The sequence below is a fragment of the Tenrec ecaudatus genome, chromosome 2, assembly GCF_050624435.1.
Source record: "Tenrec ecaudatus isolate mTenEca1 chromosome 2, mTenEca1.hap1, whole genome shotgun sequence".
NCBI classification, from domain to species: domain Eukaryota; kingdom Metazoa; phylum Chordata; class Mammalia; order Afrosoricida; family Tenrecidae; genus Tenrec; species Tenrec ecaudatus.
Window position 1 is genome coordinate 268,403,448 of NC_134531.1, and position 6,215 is coordinate 268,409,662.

The 6,215-nt window shown below is 36.7% G+C and overlaps 1 non-coding gene across 1 annotated transcript; it reads left to right on the forward strand.

The window, feature by feature from the left end:
- The first annotated feature begins 1,987 nt into the window (after positions 1 to 1,987).
- Positions 1,988 to 2,151, forward strand: LOC142441724 (U1 spliceosomal RNA). The gene has a single exon (XR_012783075.1). It is a non-coding gene; the product is annotated as a U1 spliceosomal RNA (small nuclear RNA).
- Positions 2,152 to 6,215: the final 4,064 nt, after the last annotated feature.

The following is a 6,215-nucleotide window of genomic DNA, read 5'->3' on the forward strand; positions in this document are numbered from 1 at the left end:
TAATGTCAAATAGACCATCCAATATTTCTGTGATTGTTTTTTATCATTTGAAAGTTATTCATCCAAGACCCACCATGGAAAAAGCTGTAGGCTTAAAATCCTTACTCCCTTAACTCAATAGGACCCAGACATAAAAACATTTGGGAGGAACCTCGGGTCTTATTTCTTTGAAGTACATTTTTACTTCTCTTAAAATACTCTATTTCTTCAAGTCCCTAGAGTGTCATGAACAATACTCAAGAGAGAATTTTATAGGAACCAGTGTGTTTCTTATTTGTTGACTACTGTAGAAGTTTCTTCTTTAAATTCAAGACAGCTAAGAACAAGTTTCTTCAAAGCAACAGAGAACTTGTTTTATTGGAAAGGAAAGTGTACAATTCTAATGCACAGTTTTGATGAAAATAAAGAAACACTAATGCATACTAAAACGTGTAATTCTTGTATCTCCAACAACATTGCAACAACAAAAAATGTCTATTTTTACTGAGACTGTTTGTCTTAGCTCCTTCTCTTTAAAATAGTTTGTTAATCATTCAAGTAAGTTAAAAGTCTTTCATTTTATCGGTTGGAGTTCATGTTGCAAAGCTTTAAGTGAGTCAGAATTAGGTATATTTGGTAAACTTGTGTTCCTCTGTTGCACTATAAATATATCTTACTACCCAAAGAAACTTTGGGAAGAGACTTATTTTATTTCTATTTAGTTTGTTTTTAATATTACAGAAGCTTTGGCATGTAAAATGAAAATGTTTTATATTGTGGCTAGTGACATTTTTAATTACAGGCGTCTCAAAGCCTCCATTCAAATGAAGCAAAAGCTGGAACTAGGGAAACATCTTAATAGCTGAGTTTGTTGTACAAACGCTGGTTCCTGGTAACTGCTGAGACTGTTTATAATATACCATCTCCTACCCTTTGTTTCAGATGAACAAAAAAGCTTTTATTCCCTCCATCCATGTTTTACAACTGGTTTACCTCTTTAAAAAGTTATTTAAAAGTTACCAGCCTCTTTCTTCACATATCTCTAGAGCAAAATATGGGGGGAAAAGTCCAATTTTAAATCCAATCAGCAGTGGATTCCATTTCAGTCAGTGTCTCTGGCTATATCCCCCATGTTGTGGTGGGAAAAATCTTCTCAAGGGCTGAGCATATACATGGGATGGCTAAAATTCAATTTGTCTGTCTCAGGTAGGATTATTGACACTATTTTGATCTTGGGGATTTGCCTTAACCCCTTCAGAAACGTTTTCATGTTTCCCAAAATGACAAAGAGTAATGTTTTGACTTCCTTGTGCTTAAAATTGCATAAAGCAAAGTACTATATAGAAAGAAAAGTAAAAGAACACTAAACATATAAAATATCTGCATGGTTCTTGAGGATGAAAACACACGGTTTACTTTACAGAGCAATTACAGTTTTCAGGGATCTCTTATGAAAACAGAACCAGCAGGATTTCCCCATGGACCCACAGTCATTTACCAAAGGGGAATAAAATGGGTGATGTTTAGGTGTTAGTGGCTTCTAAAACAAGTTCAATGTATTATTTCTAGTGTTTTTCATTATCTTCTCAGCTTAGCTTAACTGCCTTATAGTAACCACATTATAAATTGGCTTATTTTAAAAACAGAAAAGTTGGTAGACCTATTATTAGCAATTAAACTGGCATCCTATCTTCTGTTCAAAACCAGAAGGCTAGATTTTTCTCCACGAGAAAGCACTTGGTTAGACAACTGGTACAAAGAGTGTAGATATGGTACCTTACTTCTTGTTTATTCCTCTTCCACAATGGGAGATTTTAATTCATGTGCAAGTACCATTTTCTGCTGCTTATATACCAGCTGTCAGAGGAACCTAGATCCCAGAATTCTACTGTAGTCTGTAAACCAGGTCAGCACCAGCCTGCTGGGGTCCCAGATGCTTCTAATATCAGTTTCACAGAGAAGCTCAACATGGGATAGGATATCAGATCTCCTTAAGAGATTCATCTGGATACTTCCCTGGCAGGGGAGACACCATGATCACGAAGGGGGTTTTTCCAGGACGAGGCTTCTCCATTGCACTCCGGATGAGCTGACCCCTGCGATTTCGCCAAATGTGGGAAACTCGACTGCAGAATTTGTGGTAGTGGGGGGCTGCATTCGCGCTCTCCCCTGGAAAAAACAAAAGAGATTCATCTGGTACATGGTTTAAATGTGAGGATTATTAAATCATATCCTGACCGTGAGACTTCACCATCCTCTTTGTGGATTTTCTGGTACTATCAACTCAGAAATTCATTTATACTATTAAATAACTGTAAAAAAGGAAAAGGTTCCATTGGTTTATATTAGACAAGGAGGATGTAAAGGTAAATTTCTAAAGCAACAAATACACTTGGTAGTATTGAGTTATAAATAGACACTTTAGAAAACTGTTCTAAAGTATCTTAATTATTGTGGCAATCTGGAAATTTTCACTTGCCATGTAATGTTATAAACCTTAATAAAATAAATTCCTTACAATCTGGACTCCATGAATGTATTAATTATTTGAGATTGATAGCTTAGGGTTAAAATCATTAAGGCCATCTCTAATAAAAAGGTCGATTGTAATACAAGAGGGTTAAACATCCTCAATACATATAGAGTCAGCAGTGAGCCACTCAGGAGAGACTTCTTTTTATTATTATCTTCTTTTCTGTTCTGATATTTTCAAAATGGCACTGAAGCAACTGATTTGAGGTGGGTTCTGATTCACAAGGACCCAGTTGGGCAGAGCAGGATGGCGTCATAAGATTTTAAAGCCTGGAGATTTCAATGGGAGCAGACGGTCACATCTTTGGCCCAGGAAGAAACGTAGCTTTGCTGACCCTTCGGCTATGAGCAGCCTATCACGTTAACGACTGTGTTAGCTGGCCTCCTAAGATGGGATTAGAATGATAGAATTCAGGAAAAAGATAGGGAATAGTTGTTTAAGTCTTTTAAACGGTTGGAAAATATAAGAAAGAGAAATAAGCAGATATAAGAAAAATCCTCTATTTTTCAGTTCTGTAAAAGGATGTGATTGCTGAGTATGAGGCTGACTTTGAATAAGGGTTCCTTGGGTAACATACTTGCTGCTTTTGTTATTGTGCTATGGAGTTGATTTTGACACATGGCCACCCTTTAGAAGAGAGTAGAGCAGCCCCATACCATTCCTAGGTTGTAATCTCATAATAGCAGATTGTCTGGGTTTTTATCCCATGAAGAGACTGGTGGGTTTAAACTACTGAGCATTATGTTGAGCCAAGTGTTTAATAATCTTACCAACAGGATATATATATATATATATATATATACCATGTATGTATATGCACACACATATATACACATATCATATGTGTACACACACAAACACAAACATTCTGAGATATATCTTGGCAAATTTTAAAATTCTTCTTGCAGTTTCATATAAATTTTCTATTTCACACTTTTATAGTGTTTGCATTACCAATGAGAAGCCAATCCAAATGGGCATCAAATGATTGAACTATCGTTAACATTTTTTAAAGGTGACTGATACTTTTATTTGTTAAACATTGGATTGTGCATGCACAGATTTTTGAACTTCATCCTGAAAAATACCTTTTGTATATTCTGAAAATAATTGAATTGCTGCTGTTTATAATATGAAATGTGAATTGATAGGTATTTTCAACCACATTTTATTGTTACGTGTAAAAAATTATCTTACACTTACGTGAACATTCTAGAAATACTATGTACAAGCTGTTTCTAAAATCTCTTCCAGGAGTTTATTCCTTGAAATTTCGTGGGATATTTATTTTATATCTTGATGTTCTACCAGTTATGAACTATTAACCACACTGATAGAACAAGCAAATCCATTGCATCGTGTTGATTATAACTCATAGCAACCCTTTAATGAGTTGCTGAGGCTGTAAATCTTTATGGGAGAAGAAAGCGTCATCCAGATTTCTATGAATTTTTAAAAAATCCTCTAGAGGTTTGAATTATAAAGAGGACATTTATAAACTTACTATTAAACTTGCTAGGGCCACCATGAGTTAGGCATCAGGCTGTTAAGTAAAAATTTGGCAGTTCAGACCCGTTAGATTCTCAGGAGTAGCATGAGTCTGAGGCTGCCTATGTCTAGAAGGATTTAAATCCTTGAAAGCCCTCATCTATGAATTGCAGTAGACTCTAAGGCAAAGAGTTTGGTCTTATTCTCTAGGGAGCAAGTCATGGTGGTGCAGTCTGGTAAGCATCAGCGTGCTAACTTTATGGCTGTGGTTCAAACCCCAAGCTGCTACTTAAGAGATAGATGAGGCTGTGTGCTCCCGTAGAGATTTATAGTTTCAGACTCTATAGATTAGTACCGCTCTATCTTATACCGTTGCTATGCTTCGGAATCAACGTGGAGGCAATGGGTAAGTTTACTCACTTAGGTAACACAAATAGTGGATTATTTTTCTTTCAAATTTGTGGAGGAAGATGTCTTTTGGACATGTTATCAGAAGAGACAAATCCCTGGAAAAGGACATCTTTGTTGGACAGATACAAATAACCCTGAGAAAAGATAAAGTGAAACAAGGAACCTGAGAAAGCCCAGGACCAGGCAGTGATCCATGTCTATTGAACACGGGGGGCTGAGGCAGAGCCACCCCCACTACCCACAGCTATCCCAGCTTGTTTCTTTTTGTCTTTGGTGGCAATGCTGTGCTATCTAGTTATTGCTGCGGAAGCACCCTTGGTGTTTTAGAATTCTAGCTTCATCCCACACATACAATCTTTTCAAGCCCCACAATTGTTTGAAGTAAGGTTTCACTTCTTTAAAAAGTGGCATTGACTATGCCAGGTTGCAATTGATTAAAACTGAGCCCTATTTGAGTGCATTTGTTAAAGTTTTCTATTTAAAATAATTGAGATATGGCCCTGTAAGCAGTGGGCCATATCAACGATGTCATATTATAAATGGAATGGAGAGCATGTCACGGTGGCTTTTGGATAATTTGTGCAATTGTCTGTGAAGTGCTGCTAGACAATCTCTGTGAGTGACTGTTTTTGTCTTTTCATTCAAATAAGTTTCATAATAGGCTATTAAGCTTGTTTTCTGCAGATATGCATCAATAATTTATACAGCATTGCAGTAAAAACTGGCCCATCACTTTTTTAAAGCAATACTCATACATCTTTCTAAAAATTAAATTATTGAATAAATTCACAGGATGAAATATAGGCAAAATCAAAATCTCTGTCCCAGAAGAGCCCAAGCACTTAGTAATATAAAGACGTAAAATACAAGAACTTATAGAGAGTGGACCAAAAAGTATAGCACACAGAGGGAAAAATTCTTTTTACACAATGTTTTGAATGTCCTTGGGTGCTTTATGTAATTGGGCTTGCACCATGTTCTTATCATGAGTGCTGACTTCCTAAAACCTCCCATTTCTTTTTTCCCCACTGAGAACTGCCTTGTCATGATGTTAGTCAGAGATCATTTTAGGTTGGGGCTATGGAAACCCTTAACATGGTTTTTAAAAATTATTTGTCACCCATAGATGAGTATCAGAGACCTTGCTCAATATGGAACATTGGCATCTCACACAGGATGGCTCACACACTCCCCTGAGATTAACAATGCCCTCCAAAGATCTGGCTTCAAATCATTCTGGAAGCATCAGCAGTAACGTTTTCACTATTGACCTAACTGTGATTAAAGAGTGTGCTGTTATTGAACAGAGTAATCAACTGTGTGAAAGTCTGAACCCTCCCCCAATGATGAGGTGCCCTTTACCACTTTGGACTGAGACCATCTTCTTTAAAGAATGATCCTTGAGCCACACATGGTCCTTTTTGAAATATGAATATGGAAATATTGTATTTCTTTTTCACAATGGAAAATGCCATTAGGGCAAGATTTGTATTTTTAGCAGTTAATTGATAGTCGTGGCAAGCTCTGTAGTGTTTTCTGATTAGTTGTTTTACTGATCCATTAGTGTGTTGTAGTTCCCAAGCTTTCACATTAGACATATTTCTCCAGTCATCTAAGCCAAACACAGGCGTCACACAACACCACCGTTAGATGCTGGAGAGCTAGAGACAGGACAATGCTACAAAGATTGCCACAGAACACAGCTTTCATCCTGCTCTGAGCTTTGTTGTGGGAAATTTTAAAGCAATGTGAGACTTAGTGATTTAAGTTCACAGAGGTTTAAGGTAAACTCTTTCTGTACCAT